The sequence below is a fragment of the Telopea speciosissima genome, chromosome 11 (genome assembly GCF_018873765.1).
Source record: "Telopea speciosissima isolate NSW1024214 ecotype Mountain lineage chromosome 11, Tspe_v1, whole genome shotgun sequence".
In the NCBI taxonomy this organism is placed as follows: Eukaryota; Viridiplantae; Streptophyta; class Magnoliopsida; order Proteales; family Proteaceae; genus Telopea; species Telopea speciosissima.
In genome coordinates, this window is record NC_057926.1 from 45,064,582 (window position 1) to 45,088,430 (window position 23,849).

The window sequence follows — 23,849 nt, forward strand, 5'->3', positions numbered from 1 at the left end:
GTACAGTACTCCATCCACTACTATGCAATCTCCAAGATTTTCAAAGCTCTGTTTTTTCACTTGAAATTTTTTTATTGGATTAAACCAGACATCTAAGCAGGGACCTAGGCTGAGTACATTATGACCCTCCCCAGACCCCACAGTGGCTGGAGCCTTGTGCACTGGGTGCGCTCTTATTTAATTGAGCAGGTACCTAGGCAATTACCTCTCCTTAAAATTTGGACCGCATCTAATTTTCCACATGGCAGGTTTTTAGGACCATTTAGATAAAGCTTACTAAGTGGACTTAGTTTGGAACTAGATTGATCGCAATGAATTAAGGGGGTGTTTGGATCAGTGGAATCGTGTAGGGTGGGAAATGGAGTTGACCCAATTTCACTGTTTAGACGACCTTTATAAGTGTAGAAATGGATCAAAACAATTATACTAGGACCATTTAGGATGGAATTCAAGCTTCAAAATTGTGTCTCAAAAAATGCCTCTACAAGGTATAAGGAATTAAAAATCTATCAAATTATAACACCTGGGAGAATTATGAAATTGAAAGAATTATATCCCTTCTCCTGCCCTTTCCTCTCGAGCTCTTGATCGAACACTGAAGACTGACCAAAAAAAAAAGGGTAAAAGTATATTCTGGCAAATACAAATGTGGATAAGATAAAAGAAGAAAGCTTTGGATCATTTAACAAAGTTATTGCAATTAATGCAGTTGGAAATGTGGATGGCAACCCCATTCCGTGTAGGGTCAGTTTGGAGTCAGATGAGGGAAAATCATCAACACAGATCTTCTATGGTGCGTTGCCCTGTTCTGCATGTGCTGCACAGACACAAGACCTTGTGCAATGACTGTCTTACCCTCACTCGGGCAAGGTGCTCGAGCAGGGGTAAGGCGGTCAATGCGCACCGCCTTGTGTCTGTGCAGCACGACAGGACGGGCAGCCTGCGCCGTAGAAGATCTGGATCAGAAAATCATTCCTTCATATAATTATTTTCTTCACTCAGACAATTGGAAAATCTGATGCCCCTTGGCAGATTGCAGTCATGAGGATGTTATTGCTCCTTTTGGGGTGATTCAGTTTTTATCCTCCAACAATCCTTGGATTGATGTTTTGTACGTGTTGTTTGTCTTGGGGCCTAGTGCCTCTTGATGGCATCTTTGCCTTGTGTTATTCTTTTTTTCTTTCTTATTTTTTAATATGTTTACGGGAAAAAGAACGATACCTGGTCGCATGGTCTGTGTGACTCATGCTCCTAGACACAAAAGCGTGAGAAGACGAGAATAAGGTCCACTGATTGAATGACGAGGTTGACTTTCTTCCTCCAATAACTATGCCCATTTATAATTACGTACATGTTTTGGTTTTTACTCTATCTGAAATTTTTTTTTTTTTTTGGGAGAGAAAAAGATCCCTACGCAACACATGCCCCCTCTCTCAGCATGATTCAAGTAATTAAAATTGACAATGCGATCAGTCTCCATTGATTACGAGTGTGGGCTCCTTATTGTCGAAACTGCTTAATTAACACGTTGTCATTGGTGTGGTGTAGGAGAACTCTCCCCCTTTTTATCTTTTATAGAAGTTTTTGTATCAAACTTGTCACACATTGAATAGAATGGTAAAATACAAAAGCTACCATTCCACAATTAGTATTCAAATTCACTACTATTGTTTATGATATTATAGCCATAATCTTTCCATTAGATAGGCTAATGGAAAGTGTGAGGACATGGTATGTTTCTCATAAGGAAATCTCATCCTCTCAGGAGAGAAGGGGTTAAAAGGAAAGAACCGTCACACAGATTAAGTTCTAGCTTCTAGGGTCCATGAATATGGTTTTAAATATGACTCCAATGGGATTGATCAAATCATAAGAATGGATACGCATCAAATTACTAACTAAGGAAGGTATTAAGCACCTCAGTCCACCTGGTGAAACTCGTCTTCTTGTAATTTGTTTGATGTTTCAATCAAGAGATTGATACTACTAAGCAAAGAAAAGCTTGAGTCACGAAATTAAATAAAGAGGGGACTTTCCTCGATGCAAAGCACTACAAAACAAGCGTTAGTAGACAAGTCTACCAAAAGAATCAAAACTAAGATTGGGAACAACATATGAACATATTATGCAATGTAAAAACCTAATCATGTATCTTCCCATATTGTTTTACCTATTTGGAATATTATTGTTACTTTGGATCATTTGATGTATGAATTGTGCATGGATTTTGGAGTATAAAATGGGTTACGAAATTTGGAATAAAATATACATAGTAATATGTATTATGCTTAGATGTTATAATTACTTTGATCTTTAGATGTAGACATTTAGGTAATTATTTCTCAAATTTGGTGTGTATATTGTCGTTTTTTGCTTCGTATTTTTTTTTTTTTCATTGTTAAAATGTTTCCTCGTATTTTTAACCATCCTATTTAATTTTTTAACCACCTTAAATACAATGTTCGAAATAAATTTACCAATAAATCTCTGATCCCCTGGACTGATTACCAAGGGCTTTTACCTAGTACATCATGTATTATAGTATGTGACGGGAGTATTGCGTTTTCTTCTTGCATGGCTGTGTGGGTGGAGGTTATTTTTTTAAGGGAAAAAAATCTCTGTCTGGGAGTGTGGCCTACGCCAGCACTCCCATGAGTCTATCTCTCTCCTCTCCATGTGAAAAGACACTTCTGCCCCCCTTGTTTTAAGGAGGAGAGAGATAGGCACATGGGCGTACAGAAAACTGCTTTCCTTTTTTTAAATAGAACATGTATTTGTACCTACTAAAATTTTTTGAATATATAGGGAGCGCACAAGAATCTGAAGCCAAAAGTATTCTCAAAAGGTTGCATCCGGCAAGGCAAGTAGGTCTCTTCGTTGCCACTATTTGGACTAATTGTGAGGAGGTAGTAAAGCTTCTGCAGCAGGAACATGAAAATTGTTTTTGTTTTTGTTGGATATAAGAAATATTTCCAAACAATTTCACTATTTGCATGTGGTTGCCGATTAAAAAAAAAAACCTATTTGCATGTGGAGAAGAAAAATAGGAGTACGTTGTCTATAGCTCATTAGTTAGACTAATGAGGACAGCTAGGACTAAAAGTGTCAAAATGGAATCAGAACTAACTGTTTACAATCGAATCGCACTGCATCGTAGAAAAATGATCCGATTTTGATTTCATACATTCTCTTTCCAATTTGGTTTTGATTTGCACCGTAAAATCGACAGTTCTAAACCGAATAAGAACCGGAAAAACCTAATAAAAATCGGTACCTCAATCGAATACTAGTCCATGCATTAGTTGGGTTAATTAATAAAATAATGATTAATTTAACAAGCAAAAAATTTTGCATCATACTTTAAACATAAAATAAGTAATTAAAATGTCTTGGGACTACCTATATATAATTTATGTGTTAAGTACGGATTGAAAATGGTTGGTCGTGTTAAAATAGATTAACAAAGCTGTTATGTATGTCTCGAATTCTTGGACCCGTTTTCGAAGAATGACCCGCTCCGACATTTTTGGTGGCGACCCGAATGGAACTTTTTCTTAGATCTATGATGGTAGCGGAGGGCTTGGGCCGATGGAGGAGTATTTATGTTCTTTACCCGCTTTATTGTAAAGATGAGTAAGATTTGGAGTTTTTCGTTTTAGGGTTTTTGGGAGAGAGCAGCAGCGCCGTTTTGGGTGCTCTTGAGAGATCTCCATTGTAATTTTTTTTCGATTTGCATAGTGAATCATCTTCGCCTTCACCCTTGGATGTAGCACACCATACTGGTGTGTGAACCACGTTATATCTCTGTGTCCTCTTGCTCTGTTCTTATTTCTTTTCGTGTTTTTTGTTGGTGTTTGCTATAACAAACACCCTACCTGTGAATGAAAGACATAGTTTGTTTATCATGTGAAAGTGGAGAAGGGGAAACCAAGGAACACGAAAAGAAAAGAATGATGGATGAAGATGAAGATGATTTTTTTTATTATCACATAGGCATGAGAAATAGGATGAGTGGGAAAGAGTGGAAGACCGAGAGAGAGAATGGGAAAACACGGGAATATATAGGGTTTGAAAAGCTAAGCTTGTCTTCATTACTGTTTCCTAAAACCGGCACTATAAACCGCATGAAAACTGATTGTGAATTGGATAACGAAAATCGAATAGAAACCGGTAAAATCGGACCATATGTAAAATGATTCTGATTTTAGTTGATTCCTATCTGATTCGGTTTTTTATTTCACCTTGTCAAAATGTAAACCACACCGCAACCAAATCGAATAACCGGAACCGCACCGATTGACACCCTTAGCTAGGACTGATTATATTTCAGGTTTTGTAATCTCTAACTTTCTCTTTTCGTTGCTTTAGTGAATTTCTCTTTCTATTTTTTTATTAAAAAAAGAAGGAAAAATTAAACGGTAACCGATCACGTGGTTACTATATCCAAACACAAGCATGTATAAAGACTGTTCAGCCCCTAATGCAATAAAAAATCTCATCCAAACCAATGCCTCTATGCGCACTCTCATTGGTCCTGCGTTGGTGCAGGGGCTACCCAATCGGGTAGAATCCTTTAAATTTTAACCTAAAAGAAGGTGAGAAAAAACTGTATTCTTTATTTATATAACATAGCAAAAAGTCTGAGAACAAATTCTACAAAATACCCCAAAACAAGAGGGGGGAGGAGGAGAGGGAATCACTGCTTCGGCTTCAAAATTCAAATATCTCCAATATCAGCTAACCTGATTCATCCGCATCATGTGGTTATGCAAACGTGACACATCAGATTACCTAAGGGGTTTCTGCAAGAACTCCTCTGCTCCTTCCTCTAAGCATCTGCTCAACAAATTTTTTAACCAAACAAATAAATAATAATTTACAAAATGAAGGGCATTTTTGTACTTTTATCCCTGTTCTGTTTTTCTCTTTATTTCACAAGAACAGCTCAGCCTATAAGTCAATCTTAACCTGTTAATTCTGGTTGGGACATTCTCAGAAGACATGATAACGACTGGAATTCCCTTCAGATTTGATGATTCCTGCAACCAAACCCAAAAAACCCACCATTAATAATCTAAAAACACAAGCAAAGAAAAGCCAAATCTGGTAAGGATAAAGGCAATTCATCTCTTCTTTTGACCTTTACAATCTTGAGAAGATCAAATCCTGTCATCCCTGGCATGCAGTAGTCAGTGATTATCATATTAACCTTCGGCTCCTGCAATTCTCATTTGAACATTTTTGCATCAAAATCAGCTCCAAGATCACATCTTTAAACCAAAAGAAATTGAAGAACCGAAAAGGTAAATCCTTTAGAACCTGACCTGATAATGTGAACTTTCTTTGCCCAAACCCAGTAACTCCAATGCTCTTTTCCCACTCTCTGCAGTTGTCACTGAACCCAAAACAAAAACCCAGAAAAAACAGAGCATCAGATGTGCTTCCATGGCTTCTCTTTCTTTATTTCAGAAACCCACAAAGAAAGAGAGAGAGAGAGACATAACAGAGTTACCTCTGAAAGAAGAGCTTCTAAATAACTTCTCAACCAACTTCCTATCAACAACACTATCATCCACGGCAAGTACATGGAGTTTCTCCCCAGATGTTGAAGCAGACATTCTACAGAAAGGAAGAATACTTTGAACCCTTGAAGCCTTCAGAAGAAGAACACAATTAGTCCTCATTTACATCTTGGGTCGCCTTAAAAGGACAAGCTTTGAATGCATGACTCACTCGATTAGCCTCTGTAGAATCTGCACTTCTTCTGTTTTAGGAAAACTTTGGAATCGAATCTGATAGCAGAGGAGCTCGAGAAACGATAAGAGAAGATTTTGGTCTGATTTGGTAAACAGATATTTCGGTCCAGGCTGAAAGAAAGAAACTTTAGGTGTATGATTTCTGGGTTCTTGACTTCTTGGGGAGAGAGAGAGAGAGAGAGAACACGTGAATGAAGGGAATGGACAGGGGAAGGGGAAGGGCCGATGGGCACAGACAACGATTGACTGACGTGAAGGGAACGGCCGTGATTGCTGAAGATTTTCTCAGGATTGTATAGAGAATATATATCTTCTTTTTTTTCCTGAAAAATCGAATTTCGAGATGTCTGACGATTCACAGAAGATCGAAGATATCGTTTTTTTTTACTCTGATATCCTCTGTTTTTTTCAAACCTTTTTTTGTCTGTCAGAAATTGGGTGGGGGGTTGGTTTGGCGGCTACTAAACGGAGAAGAACTAATGAAGCATCTTCTACAATAAATTTAACCCGGACTCGGGTCTGGATCCGACCTGGAAGGTATTTAGTTTAGAAGGTCCTTGAATGAGGTTAATGAAAGTGTGTTAAGTGTTTGTCATCACTTTCACCATATTTAGGGAAAGAGAACGATACAGTATGCTGCCCTTGCGCCTGGACACATGGATGGGTGAATGACGTTCGCATCCTCGAGAAATTCCACTTTTTCATGGGGGAGCAATGGTCATTTCGTCAACCCCTATGGCCCTATGTCTGGATGCAGGGGTAGCACATCGCTCGCGTTCAGGTAACATTCTTTCTCCTCCATATGTATTATATAATTTGATAAAAATATTTTTTTTCGGAGGGGTGAAAGAGAATTCTTTCTAGGAAAGATCGTGAGGAAACTTAAGGCCTCCTCAACAACAAGTTCATGAAGCCAAAGACTGAAATGCAGTCATTCTAGGGTTACAACACGGTCGGGTTGGGCCGGGCTTTTTAAAACCCCAACCCAACCCTAACTCCCATTTGTTGAGCCCAAGACCGACCCAACCCTGACTCAAAGCCAAAAAAATCCAACCATGACCAGCCCTTAAGGTCAGGTCAAGTTGGACTAACCTTAATTGGCCTTGACCATGGGGAGGGGAAGGAAGATGTAGGGTTTGGGTCACGTTGGGGAGAAGAACAAGAAGAAGAAAAAAGAAAGAAACAGAACAAGAAGAAGAAAGAAGAAAGAAACAAAACAGGAAGAAGAACACAAGGTCGGGCTGGGCTGGATAGGGCTCAGCCTCAATCTTGGCCCAACCTAGCCTTGATTCAAGGCCAGAAATTTCCAACCCTGATCTGTCCTCAGGGTCAAGGTACCTTACCCAGACCCTGTTCGGGCTTAGGGCAGGTTAGGGTGGGCTCAGGTCGTCAGAGCCAAACTTGCACCCTTAGGCTATTCTAACTTACACGAAATCGATAAGGCCTTCCTAGTCAAGCTATCAACAATTCCATTGCTAGTCCTGGAAATACAAGAGAACAAAACCGAATGAAATGTGGCTGCAATACAAATTATATCATGGATAATTGGTGCAATGGTGAGATGAACCACAACTTTCCCTTGATTAGTAATTGAGGGTTTAACCTCTAAATTGTCTGATTCAACTAGGATATGGTCTCAATCCATAGATTTGGCATGGAGAAGACCGCCACAGATTGATAGAGCTTCAACCACTACCGCCAAGTTAAACAAAACATGCTTTGAAACCGCTGCAACTTGGGCATCAAATCTATCCTGAAAAATATATCCAATACCCCCATGAGAACCTCCTTTTGGTAGGGTTGCATCACAATTTAACTTTAGAAGACTGACTAGCGGAGATTTCCAAGGAGTTGCATGAGATGTGGATGAAGATGTAAAAGTATTCACATGTGGCCTTTGCTAATTTTGGCTTCACCATATTCCTGAAATGATCGCTCAACATGCATAAAGACCTCCTCTGATGACCATTGTTTCTTGTTGAAGGGATATCCACCAACATAGAAAGGATGCAAGAGAGAAGGATTCACACATGATGACCAAAATTAAACACATTGCAAATCAGAATTGCAAGCCATTTTTCAAAACTGGCATTACAAATCACATGTAAAATGGATGTGAATCGGACGACGAAAACCGAATAGAAACTGTTAAAATCGGATCAAATGCAAAATGATTGTTTGGTTTTGATTTGCACCTTGCCAAAATATAAACCAAATCAGACTCGGACCAAATAATTGGAGCCGGACAAGTTGACACCCTTCATTACAACAGTATGTAAAGGGTGCAACTTGTTGTTACCAAAGTGGTGAACTAAGAAGTTGTAACATTCTTTTTTAATTTTCGCTTGTCTTATTCTCAAAATTATTTTACTATAGTATCTAATATAAGGTAAAAATGTTTTCAAAAAGTTGAAAGTTTTTAATGTAATATTTATGTGAAATTATTGGATTTATTGTCATGGGAAAAAAAATGTATTATACTAAAAGGGTAAAAAAAGTTAGACTTTCAATGACCTTAGTTACAACAAGATTTTCCCATAAAGGATATAATAAAGAAAAAAAATATTTCTTACAATTTTAAAACTTATAAAAAAATAGCAGCCAATGTTTAATCTTAGTTTACCGGGTAACTATGAATTAAGTGTCCATACTTCAAAATATGAACCCATTCCGCTAGATTTATCCTTCTTTTCAATGAAGCTGAATTCGGAAAAAATGAAAATGAATACAAAATGTATGTAGGTCAAATGAGTTGAAACACATATTTTGATATTCAAAGCTATCAAACATAGTTTCAAAATCAAACAATACATCTAGGGTTGCAATAGGATTGGGTTGGGTTGGGCATTTTAAAATCTCTGTCCAACCTTGAGTCCTCTTAGTTGGACCCAAGCCCGGTTTGACCCTAACTCAAAGCCTAAAAATTTCAACCCTGACCTGCCCTTAGGGTCGGGCAGGGTTGACCCTAATTGGCATTGATCATGAGGAGGGGGATAGGAGATGTAGGGGTTGGCGGGCCAAGCCAGGAAGAAGAAGAAGAAGAAGGCCGGCCAGGCTCAGCCCAAGGCCTTAAACCTGGCTCTGTCCAACCCTGACTCAGGACCAGAAATTCCCAGCCCTAACCCACCATCAAGACTAGGGTATCTTAGCCCAGACCCTTTTTTGGCTTAGGATTAACCAAGGCAAGCTCGGGCCAACAAAACCAAACTAAAAATATAAAAAAAGCCGTACCTAGTGCACAAGACTCTTGCGTTCAACAAGGTCTGAAGAAGGTCAAAAAAGACCAAACTAACACCCCTAAATACATCAAACTGAATTAAACTCCAACTTCAATTAATCTCCTATGCTTATGATAAATTAGTAGACACTTAGGTGACTCAAACTTCAACTAGCCTAACCAATTTGATTTCTTTAACTTAGAGACAATTCAAGGAGTCTATTATGGGCAAGGAAATCTACGTCTAGTCATATATCCCCAACAAGAGTGTGCACATGAGCATCAATATTGATGGAATTTTTTATTTTACTTCATGGATTCTTATGTTTGAGCGCAAGTACCACAGGCCCAGACAACATTCTTTTTTCACTTCAATTGTATATCTCTGGCTCAAGTGATCTAAGTCGTGTAAGCTTCAAATGGGTAGAGGTTTTGATTCCACGACCCCACCCAAATACAAAAACCGTTTACATATAATTATTGTACCGACAAATTGTAAAATGGAGATAGAAGATCCGAATCTATGACAACTGGACTTTTGACTTATATTGCCCTTGAAAAAATATCATTTTTTTTTTCAAAAATGATTTGCCAGGAAATTCAAAGTCTCGGTCTTTGACTGTCATCGAATCAGACCAGGATGACATGGCATGATGTGACGGTGTCAACACCGTGCGATCGTTTTCCCATCTGCGGTTTCTGCTTTCATTGTCGGCACAAGGGGAAGACGGAAACGGACGTTAGCCATCGTTTACCTAAGATACCGTAACCGCGGGGAAATAGAGATTTCCCGAAAAAATTGAGCCACAGGATCCGGTGAAGGAGATTTGATAACCGTCCGATTTGTTATCTGATCTTACAGCCTGTCCTTTTCTCACGTTGGGATTATAACGAGTTCCCAAAACCTCAGATCCTCTCATGTGGGTCCCACTGAATCAAAATGTTAATTTGTTTTTTTTTAAAATGGCTGATTGACATATCTGATTGGACTGAAATTGTCCCTTTTATTTTCCACAAGGCTGATTGACTTATGTAAATATTGTAATCTAAATTTCATTGGACTGAATTGCCCCCTTTTATTGTTCCACCCGTGTAGATAAAAGGGAAAAGTATCTCCATTCTCCTCCAATTCCCTGCCCCACTTTTCTTAGTTCCTCTAATAGGGGTGGTGGACTGTTATAATAAGTGAGAGATTAAATAAATATTATATTATTTGAGTAAAGTGTTTTAGCCCTACATCAAAAAATTACAGGAGTTATAAATAGTATTTATTATATTATCTTTTTTTATCTTGAGTTAAACTGAAAAATGGAGACATTCTACGGTGTATATGCAAGGATGGCTATAGCATGCATGCGCGGCATGGGCAGTGGGCTGTAGAGACGTACGCACGCAGTTAAAAGATCCTATAGTCACGTTTGATATGTCTAATACGTTACTTTTTGACATGATTAGATCCGTCCAATGAGAAGATCCTACAGTCACGTTTGATATGATATGACTGTTTTGAACAGCTTCATCTCTGTTTTAATCTGGATCGTTAGATCGGATGGGAATCGATCTAATGGTTTAAATACAAAATAAATAGATATGTCTGTTCAGAAGAAGTGCTTCACTTCTGTGTTCAAACGAAATAGCTCTCTCTCTCTCTTGCAATCAGTGTCTCTCAAAGAAATCATGTGTTTCATTTTTATTGTTTTGTTGAGTCCTGAAGGTGATTTTTGTCGTGTGGGGGCAAATATCTCCTTTGAGATAGCGAGTATACATTCAAAGCAGACTACAAGTTACTTCTCAATTTGATTTTTTTTTTCCAACAGACTGCACCTGAGTAGTGTTCGGGCAGGAGTAGGGTGGTCATGCCAACCCCCTTGTTTGAGGAACTGGGGAACTAGGCTGCGCAGGGAACTGAAAGAGATAAAGATCCATAGATAAAGGTTGTGGTATATATTTTTACGTGTAAAAACTTAGCCTATTATGAGAAATATGAGAAAAAAAATACTACAAGGATGACCTAACCAATCACGAGTTCATGATATGATTCTACCACCAAAAAAAAAAAAAAAAAAAAAAAAAAAGAGAGTTCATGATATGATTAATAATGAGAAAACCACAAAAGGTGGTTAGAAAATTACAAAACTATATTAAAAAAGGGAGAGGGTTAGAAAATATCAAAACCACCAAGTACCTCTCTAAAAAAAAGGTATCATCCAAGTGGAGCCCTCATTTTTAAAATAGATGAAATACATGTGTAGGGGACCTCACTATTTGTGAGAGGAAAAGCAAAAGAATTTGCACATGGACAATGTGGAGATCTTTTTTCCGATTAAAAAACTTTTATGCAAAGGGAAACCCTAATGTTCTGTACTGCATGCATGCGCAAAATAATGTAAAAAAATGAAGTAAAATCTAAGGAAAAAAATTAGGATGATGAAGGATTATATGAATGATACTAAACACTTAAACCCAACCACATCATCAGTACAAGACTAAAAGGCTCGAGAAAATTTAGTTAAGAAAATTAGAAGAATAAAAGTCTTCAGAAAATTCTGAAAAAAAAAAATTTAAGGATAAGATGTGATGAAACATACTAACCATGTAAAAAACCCCACAAAAAAATATACTGAACCCATAAAAATCAGTCCTAAGAACCTTAGGATCGATCATTTGGCTTGAAAACGCATCAACAAGGGAATTTTGGCTTCTGATCTGGAACAGCAGAAATTGGGATGGGTCCCGAACAATTCTCGATCCAAATCACCAATTTTTTAAATCTTGGGAATGGTGGAGAAAAAAGAAAGGGTAAAATACAAGTACCCCTGAATGCACCCCCTGAAAATTCTACGTAACATCCTTATTTTTCAACCTAAGGCCATTTAAGTCCACGCCGTCAATTTCAGGCGTTAAACATTAAAAAATATATATATATTGGCCGAACTACCATTTCTTCTAACCACCTATAATTTGAAAAGACATTTTTACCCAACCCTAAAATCATCTTCTTCTTTTATAATCTTACACAATCAAACTCTAAAATTATCCAACTACAGGTGAAAAGACTTATGTCTTTTCAAAAACTTTTGTTTATTTTAATGCCATCTCAATCTTTTTCTTGAGCACTCACTCTCTCTGTTTCCTTCCTCTGAACTATGTCTCTTCTGCAATCCCGGTCATTTCTATCTCTCTTCACAATCCTTCTTCTCTTTCTCTCCCGTTGTTCTTACGCGAGTAGGTATCTCTCCCTCCTGAGATGAATTTATAAATGGAGGTGCAGCGCTTGCAACACCTCCGTCATTAAAACGATCTCGAAGAGGGCTTTCGAGGTAGCCTACCAAGTATCTGTTTTATCATATTTGCAAATCCTGTTCCAAACCCCTGTCAACAATCCGCGGTTTCAGGATCTCCCCCATCCGGATGGAACATGCAACCAAACGCCTCTCCTCGAAACATCTTAGAGCCTAGGCATTTCTTTCAATTCAGGGAAATGAGTTACAGAATTTAGGCATAATCAGATGGAAACCCTAATCAGAACTCCATCTCGTCCGCCTGAAATTCAAAACCGTGAAGGATTATCTGCGTCATGAACACGATTCAAACGACCGTAATTCAGAGCTCTTAACCTCAAATAATCGACCAAAGTAAAAACATAAACAAAATTTTCCAAACCTCACGGTTTTGTATGGTGAAGATCGCACGGGGAAGAGGATGGTGTGGGATGGGCTGCACGGCGGTGATGGTGTTAATGGTGGCTGCGGCAATGGTGGGTGGAAGAGGATAATAATTTGAGGAAGATGAGGGTATTTTGATCTTTTACTATTTTTCCTTTGCACAATATGGAAGACAATGATATAACTACTCATAAAAGTATTGTGGTAATTATGCCCTAGCAAGGGTATAATTGCACATTACATTCTTCATTTTTAAATCCGTTAGTATTTAACGCATGTGGACTTAAATGGCCTTAAACTGAAAAGTAGAGATGATACGTGAAATTTTTAGGGGTACATGTGTAATTATCAAAACCTGAGGGGGCATGAGAAATATTAGGTGTTTTTTAGGGAGATCGTGTATTTTACGGACTTTTATTGCCCCCAATACTACTGGGGTGTTATGCGCATCGTGCGGCGCAGCACCGCCCATGTGTGCATGGTGGGGCCCACTGTGAACACATGGGCAGTATTGTGTGCATAAGTACTGGGGCAATAATTTTCTATATTTTACCCGTAAATGTTAGTAACTATCCCTTTAAAATATATGTAGGTTCTGAAGTGAGAAAAGAGCTGATAACTTACAATTTAATAAACGTGACACAAATTAGAGGGCAATCATCACAAGTGATTTGTTTGATTGATACCTGTGGTTTTCGGTTTAATTTAAATTTAAAAATAGTAACTAAACAATAACTATAATAATACAAGAACATAATTACAAGAACATTGTTTTTGTTTTTGCATGTTTAGTTAACTAAACTTATTCGGTTTCTTTTGGGAATAATTAGGGGTCTAAATTTGGCCCTGTTACCCCGAGCTTGCCCTAAGCCCGAACATGGCTAGATTTTTCAACCTTGAGGGTGGGTTAGGGTTGAAATTTATAAGCCCTGGGTCAGGATTGGGCTGGGCTAGGGTTGAAGCCTCGGGTTAAGCTTAGCCCGGCCCAGCCCTGTGTTGAAAATTATGGTTTGCATCTTGCAATTTTTGTTTAGTATCTAATTATGTATTGGTTTACCAAACAAATGCTAATTATCTATTGAACGAAAATATTTACAATTTTAAGATTGGACTAAGTTTTTTAATTCAAAGAAAAGTATCACAATCAACTGAGTATGAAACAAACCAAAACCCCAATCACATGTCCATTTTTTTTAATGCATATAGGATGACATAAATGGCAAAAAAAAGCTGGGCAAGTCAAGGCCAACTAGGCCCTAGCATAAATCAGGGTCAATCAGGACCAACCAGGTCCAGCCCGACCCAATCATGTTCAATCAAGGTCGGGCTGGGCTGGGTTGAGCTCGACAGAGTTGGGTCTGGGCTGAGATATCTCAGCCCAACTTAAGGCCGGGTTGGGCTTGGATTGAGCTAAGGGGACTCAAGGCTGGGCTAGGGTTTTAAAAAACCCGGCTCTATTTCACCCTTAAGAATAATGCACTATTTACCTTTTTATCTTTTTCACTATGCTTTTGTGATGAAATTTTTTTTATGTAATGGTAAATGGCATCAAAGGTACTTAAAATTTTGACAAATTATAATTTAGGTATCTAACGTTTCACATATTGTGTTTGAGATATCAAAATTGGATTACTAAAATATCCAATTTACACAAATTTTTTCTATTTATAATTTTACCCTTGCAAATAACTTTTCCCTTTTTTAATATAAAAACCTAATGGGGCCGGGCCGATTACCAACGTTACCGTCCCCTCTGCTTCTTTTTTCTTCCTGCTGCAACCCTACCGGTCCGCACCCCCTGCAACAACCCAATTCAATCCCACCTGCCCCTAACCCCTGCTACAACCCAACCCACTACCACGCCCGCGCGTCCTCCCCATCTTCCTCTCCCTCTGTTACTTCCCCAACCCCCACGCCACCCCCTGTTGCAACCCAACCCAATCGCACCCAATTCTGCCATAATTTCAAAATTCTAATGTTTCAGTTTCCACTTTCCAGACTAAAAATCAGAGAAACCAAAAGAATTTTCAATTAACAAACCAATATACACCAATGAGAAACACGGATCGGTTCAATTCAAGAAGCTCACCTTCCTCAGTTTGTGGGGTAGATCAAACTGAGACTGACCAAATCATCCAAACCTCACTTTCGTAGACATGGAAGTCATTCCATTTACCCTTTATATAATCATATATAAACCTCACTATCAATAGATGCATTCTTTTCTTTCGGAACTACTCTCTTAGAGTTGTTTTTTTGGGAAACAAAACTGCATTATATGTTGTTGTCTTAAATTTTATTTTTTAAATGTTTTTCTTTTATTACATCTATTGACTTATTTTTCCATTTTCCTTCCAATAGGATTTGTTTACTATGGAGGATGACCCTCCAATTGGACCACCAAGCCCATATTCTAGTGTGGGAAGCTGCCCTAACAGCGAATCAGATTCATCGGTTGATCAGGATGTTGCTAAACAAGTTATTAGACTTGTTCATTTAGAATTTAATTTTTTAATTTTAATGGTTAATGATAATTTTTAATTGTGATTTGTTCTAGAAGGAGAGATTAATGTGGAACCAGACAATGTTGAGGAGAACCAACAAGATGATTAAGCTAACAATGTGGACTTAAATGGCATTTGCATAATCATCTTGTTGGTTCTCCTCAACATTGTCTGGTTCCACATTAATCTCTCCTTCTAGAACAAATCACAATTAAAAATTATCCTTAACCATTAAAAGTAAAAAAATTAAATTCTAAATGAACAAGTCTAATACTTGCTGAGCAACATCCTGATCAACCGATGAATCTGATTTGCTGTCAGGTCAGCTTTCCACACTAGAACGTGGGCTCGGTGGTCCAATTAGAGGGTCATCCTCCACAGTAAACAAATCGTATTGGAAGGAAAATGGGGGGGGGGGGGGAAATTCAATAAACATAATAAAAGAAAAACATTCAAAAAGTAAAATTTAAGAAAACAACATATGCAATTTGTCTCCCAAAGAAAACAATTCCAAGAGAGTAATTCCAAGCTTCATCAAACTTATTTGGACATTTTGCATTCATATTTCATTAGCATAGGAGGTCATTTTGTATTCATATTCAAGAAGCACAAGTTGTTTGTAAATGAAACATGAATGCAAAGTTACCTGCATTTTGTATTCATATTGAAGAAGCACAAGTTTCATGGACACTTTGCATTCATATTGCATGTCTATGAGAGTGTAATAGATTTCTTCCACCCCCATGATTTTAAGATATATGATCATAATTGGAGGAATCATCTGATTCAAATTGGAATCCACAAAGTCTGTTTAAACAATGACATCCAAAGTATATCCCAAAAATCCCTCATTGAATGTCAAAACAATTGGAGGGCAAAGAGAAAAGTATATCCCAAAGATCCCTCCTCGAATGTTAAAACAATTGGATCCAATGTTATATCGTACAACTACTGAATTTGAGATGGAGTAGAAATAGGAGCTTTGTAGTAGTTACCTTTTAGGGGGTCAATTTTTTTGGGAGAATGTTCTCTGTGCCGCAGCGCATGTTGCGCCCAGGCACCTGGACCTGCCACTCAGGGGGCAGGGTGGTCATTGCGCCCACCCCTATGTGCATGGGCGCAGCCTGCACTGCGGCACAGAGAACAACGCCCCTTTTTTTTTAACTCACCATTCCCTCAATTGGAGACTTGGAGAATGGCTATCATATAATAAAGTTTAGGGAAAAAGGTTCCCTTAGCCATATGAGCAGGGTATACTAGCACCTTTGTCTATACCATTGTGCTAGGAGAAGAGTAAACACCACAACCTTGGTGTAGAGGTTTTTTTTTTTATGAAAAAAAAAATGCATTAAAAACAGAGGAGATTACAAGAGTCTGAATAAGAGCCACAATACCTATTTACAATCTTACATAAGCGAGCCTTTTGCTAAAGTATGAGCTGGCCTTGCACCGCCAAGCTCACACCCAAGGCTCCGCGGCGCCGCCAACGTGAACTTTCCATAAAAAGGGGGGGAGGGGCTCCTCATTTCTCACTTCCCTCTCCTCCTTTGTTTGGTTTTTCCACTTAGAGCTCTGCCCTCTCTCTTCTTAATCTCTCTTCTTTGCTCTTCTCTCATTTTTTTCTTGTTTGGCCATTTGCCATGTCTTCAGCAAAGCAGTGTAGGCCATCGTCGTCTTCCTTGGAGGTGACTGGCGACCTAAAAGCAAAGTGGTATCCTGGCAGCATCTTGATGGACATTGCCCTCCACAAATGCTGTACTATTTGGGGCCAGGCCCTCAAAAAGGTAAGTGGTACATGCCTTCTCTTCCTTTTCATCTCATCCTCTCATGGAATTTCTTAAATTCCATGCTCTTATATCGTATAATACTAATGTCACACCCCATTGTTGCGCCCCTTTATTCATAGAGAAAATGCTATCCCATATACGAGTTCTCCATGTAGTTGTACTAGTGTTTAAAGAATTAGATCAATTTGATTGGTGTAGGGTTCTTAATTTGTAAATTGAGAATACAAATCAAATGCAGCCAAAATTTGCTAGTACGTACATGTTCCATGGAAAAGCCATATTTATGTATATTTTACACAATTAGGTATGAAATATAGATTTCCAAACTATGCATCATCCAATTCAAGAACTATAGGTGGAAATTTCTCCGAAATCTAGACTAAATTTTTTCAAATACAATCTCTTTCATTTTCTTTTTGAAGTGAACTAAATTATGTTACCTAAATGAAATAAATTAAAATTAAAATAAAAGTAAAAACCTTACCTTGGATTCTATGTGGGTTGGACATACATTATAGTTAACGATGTCAAAATGGAACTATAAGCGAATATAAGAATTAGAACCGACCATTTATGATCAAATCGAACTAGATCATAGAGAAATGACTCAATTTTTATTTTATAGGTTCTCTTCCCGGTTCAGCCTTGGGAAGTGGTAAAATCGTACCGAATAGAAACCGATAAAACTGAATCAAATAAACTTAAGTTTACAATTGTGTCTGTCTTCCTTATGTTCAAGCAAATGTTAATTATGTGTTTCAAAGGGACTATATTTCTAATGTGGTTGTTTATGATGTTAGAATGTTTAATAAGAGAATCTACACTATATATTGAGATGATCGTAAGTTTTAGTTATTCTAAACTTATTTGCTCATACTGTCAAATTAGGTGTATAAGGAATCGAATTAAGGGTACAAAGGTGAAACCGAATGTGAATATGAATTAAACACATTACAATTCAAAATTGCAACCATTTTTCAAAACCGACACCACAAACTGCATGTAAAAATCGAATGTGAACCAAAATTAAACACATTACAAATCATAATTGCAAGCCATTTTTCAAAACTGGCATTACAAATCACATGTAAAATGGATGTGAACTAGACGACGAAAATTGAATAGAAATTGGTAAAATCGGACCAAATGAAAAAATGATTGTTTGGTTTTGATTTGCACCTTGCCAAAATATAAACCAAATCAGAATCGAACCGAATAATTGAATCCGGACAAGTTGACACCTTTCATTACAATAATATGTAAAAGGTGCAACTTGTTGTTACCAAAGTGGTGAACTATGAAGTTGTAACATTCTTTTTTAAGTGTCGCTTGTCTTATTCTCAAAATTATTTTACTATACTATTTAATATAAGGCAAAAATATTTTCAAAAAGTTGAAAGTTTTTAATGTAATATTTATGTAAAATTATTGGATTTATCGTCATCGAAAAAAAATGGTTAAGTTAGACTTTCAACGACATTAGTTACAACAAGATTTTCCCATAAAGGATATAATAAAAAAAAAAAATATGGGTAATTTATACATATCACCCCTGAGGTTTGACGAAAGTATGATTTTACCCCTAGTTTTGGAAAATTCTACGTACCCCCCATGAGGTTTGCAAACGGTAACAAATAAACCCATTCCGTTAGTTCATGACTAACAATGTTAAAAATATGAGGTGAAATGACAAAATTGCCCTTGCAAAGGAAAAAGAAATCAGCAACTCATCTTCCCCAAATCGATTGGGAAGATGAGTTGCAGATAAATAAGCAGAACCGCAAAGGATCACAAGATGAGTTGCAGGTAAATAACTAGAACCGCAAAGGATCACAGATCCAGTACGATTTAATCACCTAAATGCATCGTCACAATAATATGACCTATAGAAACTACAAACTTGAGATGACCGGAAGCCGAGATGAGTTGTCGAAAGAACACCGAATATAAGGAACAGATTCGTCGTCTTCGATGATGATTGTTTAGGTTTATTAGGCCTTTCGGGTTAGGGTTGGCATAGTTTATCGTCTATTTTTTCTTCTTCCAAAGATGAGGAGAAACGAAGATCAGCAATCTAGGGTTTTTTACGGGCTCTACGCTCTCATTCTCAACATCCTTCGCTCTCCTCCTCTTTCAATCCCTTTCTCCACCCCTTAGGCCATGGCACCACCCGTCCCGCTCTTAAGATGAGCATCGACCTCGGAGGTATCACCGGCCGTGTTCGCTTCTTTGCTTTTTGGGATTTCGCTCGCTTTGATGCTCTATGGTTCTGTTACTTTCGTGATTGGATTTATCTTAATGCCTTGGGTTCTTGGACTGGTCATGCTTTTCTACTTTGTTGGGATCATTTCCAATATCTCGGTGTTGGGTCGCTCGATTCTTTGTCCCACTGCCATATCTGCCCTGTCCCGGAAGGAGATGCCTAGTGAGGGTTTTTATTTCTCCTTTTCTCCTTTTTCTGTTTATTCTTTCAACTCTCTGAAATTCCATTTTCGTTCTTGAAAAAATTTAATTATGTCTCTGCTCTTTGCTTGAGGATATGTATCGCTGATTGAATTTTTTTTCTTCATCTGCTCGATTCTTGTTTGTATTATATGAATCTGCCTTGTATGTGAACTGATCTAGTACAAGACTTCATGTACAGCAGCAAGCAGGGAAAGGGGTTGAAGACGTAGGAGGAATCAAGAGAGATGGGTTTCTTTCTTTCTGTATAAATGTCATAAGCTCTGTTTTTTTTGCAAATTTCTTCTACATATCTGCACCGTTTTGCTTGGTTAATGAATGATATTGCTGATTCTCTGGTGTTTGTGTTGTTCTGTAGGATTGCTATATAGCTTCAACTAATATCTCAGAACCAAGGTGTGCTCTATCGTTTTAGGTAGAATGGAGCGTTGTACTGACTTGTGATAGTATCTGCTGCCAATGTTTATCCCAATCGTTTCTCTCCCCCCTTCTTTTCCTCCTCTGCTTCTTTCTCCTAACACTGTGTTCGTTAAAGATATTGTTGTACAGACTAAGCTTTTACTAATTTTGCACAGATGGTGTTTGTATTGTTTGAATTTTTTTTCTTCATCTGCTTCCATGGTGTTCCCTACAAGATGCCTGCAACTCATCTTCCCAATCGATTTGGGGAAGATGAGTTGCAGGTTTTTTTTTTCTTTGCAAGGGCAATTTTGTCATTTCACTTCATGTTTTTAATACTTTTAGTCATGAACTGATGGAATGGGTTTATTTGTTACCATTTACAAACCTCAGGGGGGTATGCAGAATTTTTCAAAACTGGGGGATAAAATCATACTTTCGTCAAACCTCAAGGGTGGTATGTGTAAATTACCCAAAAAATATTTCTTACAATTTTAAAACAAAAAAATAACAGCCACTGTTTAATCTTAACTTGCCGGGTAACTGTTCAGTGGTTTGGATCATATGAGAATATGAGTTAAGTGTCCATACTTCAAAATATAAACCCATTCCACTAGATTTATCCTTCTTTTCAATGAAGCTGAATTCGGCAAAAATGAAAATGAAGACAAAACGTATGTATGTCAAATGAGTTGAAGCACATATTTTGATATTCAAAGCTATCAAACATAGTTTCAAAATCGAACAATACATCTAGGGTTGCAATAGGATTGGGTTGGTTCGGGCTTTTTAAAATCCCTATCCAACCTTGAGTCCTCTTAGTTGGGCCCCAGACCCGGCTTGACCCTTACTCAAGGCCTGAAAATTTCAACATTGACCTACCCTTAGGGTCCGGCGGGGCTGACCCTGATTGGCATTGATCATGAGGAGGGGGATGGGAGATGTGGGGGTTGAGCGAAGCCAGGAAGAAGAAGAAGAAGAAGAAGGATCGTGCCGGGCCGGGCCAGACTCAGCCCAAGGCCTTAAACCTGGCTTTATCCAACCCTGACTCAGGGCCAGAAATTCCCAACCCTAACCCACCATCAAGACTAGGGAATCTTAGCCTAGAACCTTTTCTGGCTTAGGATTAGCCAAGGCAAGCTCGGGCCAACAAGATCAAACTATAAAAAAAAAGGTCGTATCTAATGCACAAGGCTCCCGCATTTAGCAAGGTCTAGGGAAGGTCAAACAAGACCAAACTAACACCCCTAAATACATCAAACTTAATTAAAGTCCAACTTCAATTAATCTCTTATGCTTATGATAAATTAGGAGAAACTTAGGTGACTCAAATTTCAATCAGCCTAATCAATTCGATTTCTTTAACTTAGAGACAATTCAAGGAGTCTATTATGGACAAGAAAATCTACGTCTAGTCACATGTCCCTAACGGGAGTGTGCACAGAAGCATCAATATGAATGAAATTTTTTATTTTACTTTATAGACTCCTATGTCTATGCACAAGGACCACAGGACCAGACAACATTCTTTTTTACTTCAATTATATATCTCTGGCTCTAGTGATCTAGTCGTGTAAGCTTCAACAAGTGTAAATGGATAGAGGTTTTGATTCCATGACCCGCCCCAAATACAAAAACCGTTTACATATAGTTATTGTACCGACAAATTGTAAAATGGAGATAGAACATCCGAATCTATGACGGCTGGACTTTTGACTTATATATATGAGGCCAGGATGACATGGCATGAGGCCAGGATGACAACTGGACTTTAACCAAATATCATCTATTTTTTCAAAAATGATTTGCGAGGAAATTGAAAGTCTCGGTCTTTGACTGGTTTCGCATCAGACCATGATGACATGGCATGATGTGACGGTGTCAACACCGTGCGATCATTTTCCCATCTGCGGTTTCTGCTTTCATTGTCGGCACAAGGGGAAGACGGAAACGGACGTTAGCCATCGTTACACCGTAAACGCGGCGAAATAGAGATTTCCCGAAAAATTCGAGCCACAGGATCCGGTGAAGGAGATTTGATAACCGTCCGATTTGTTATCTGATCTTACAGCCTGTCCTTTTCTCACGTTGGGATTATAAAGAGTTGTCAAAACCTCAGATCCTCTCATGTGGGTCCCACTGAATCAAAATGTTAATTTGTTTTTTTTTTTAAAAGGTAATGGCTGATTGACATATCTGATTGGACTGAAATTGCCCCTTTTATTTTCCACAAGGCTGATTGACTTATGTGAATATTGTAATCTAAATTTCATTGGACTGAATTGCCCCTTTTATTGTTCCAGCAGTGTAGATAAAAAGGGAAAAATTATCTCCATTCTCCTCCAATTCCTCCCCCGCTCAGTTCCTAGTTCCTCTAATAGGGGGTGGTGGATTCTGTTAGATAGATTGTAATAAGATGAAAGATTAAATAAATATTATATTATTTGAGTAAAGAGTTTTAGTCCCACATCGAAAAATTACAAGAGTTATAAATAATATTTATTATATTATCTTTTTTATCTCTTGAGTTAAATCGAAAAAGAGAGATATTCTACGGTGTATATGTGAGGACGGCTATAGCATGCATGCGCACGTGCACGCGCGGCGTGGGCAGTGGGCTGTAGAGGTGTACGCATGCACTTAGAAGATCCTACAATCACGTTTGATATGTCTAGTACGTTGATTTTTTACGTGATCAAATCCGTCGGATTAGAAGATCCTACGGTCACGTTTGATATGATATGACTGTTGTGAATAGCTTTATCTCTGTTTTAATCTGGACCGTTGGATTGGATGGCAATCGATCTAATGGTTTAAATACAAAATGAACAGATATGTCTATTCAGAAGAGGTGTTTCACTTCTATGTTCAAACGAAATATCTCTTTCTCTCTTGCAATCAGTGTCTCTCAAAGACATAATGTGTTTCATTTTTATTGTTTTGTTGAGTCCTGAAGGTGATTTTTGTCGTGTGGGGGCAAATATCTCCTCTGAGATAGCGAGTACGCGTTCAAAACAGACTACAAGTTTCTTCTCGATTTGATTTTTTTTTTTTTTCCCAACAGACTGCACCTGAGCAGAGTGTTCGGACAGGGGTAAGGTGGTCATGCCAACCCCCTTGTTTGAGAAACTGGGGAACTAGGCTGAGCAGGGAACTGGAAGAGATGAAGATCCATAGATAAAGGTTGTGGTAAATATTTTTACGTGCAAAAACTTAGCCTATTATGAGAAATATGAGAAAAAATACTACAAGGATGACTTAACCAATCACGAGTTCATGATATGATTCTACCAGGAAAAAAAAAAAAAAAGAGTTCATGATATGATTAACAATGAGAAAACCACAAAAGGTGGTTAGAAAATTATAAAACTATATTTAAAAGGGGAGAAGGTTAAAAAATATCAAAACCACCAAGTACTACTCTAAAAAAATGGTATCATCCATGTGGAGCCCTCATTTTTAAAATAGATGAAATACCTGTGTAGGGGACCTCACTATTTGTGAGAGGGAAAGCAAAAGAATTTGCACATGGACAATGTGCAGATCTTTTTCCCATTAAAAAACTTTTATGCAAAGGGAAACCCTAATTTTCTATAATGCATGCATGCGCAAAATAATGCAAAAAAAAGGTGAAATAAAATCTAGGGAAAAAAATTAGGATGATGAAGGAACATATGAATGATATTAAACACTTAAAACCCAACAACATCATCTATACAAGACTAAAAGGCTCAAGAAAATTTAGTTAAGAAAATTAGAAAAATAAAAATCATCAGAAAATTCTAAAAGAAAATTTAAGGATAAGATATGATGAAACATACTAACCATGTAAAAAACCCATAAAATCTTGGCACAGCCGCTGCCCTAGCGAGGACAACAGCAAAGTACTCACAATGATCAAAGGATTTCTCCAAACACACAAAATCAATTTGAATGAAACACAAAGCAAATGATGAGTCTACCTAGCTGGGAACAAAACTTAAGAAGAGAGTGAAAGCTTTGCGGCGGGCTAGAATCCTTCATGCTACCAATTCTTGGTTTGAAGTGGATTAGAACTC

The 23,849-nt window shown here is 37.9% G+C and overlaps 1 pseudogene; it reads right to left on the bottom strand.

The window, feature by feature from the left end:
* Positions 1-4,702: 4,702 nt before the first annotated feature.
* Positions 4,703-5,629, bottom strand: LOC122645523 (annotated as a pseudogene).
* Between the last annotated feature and the right edge of the window lie 18,220 nt (positions 5,630-23,849).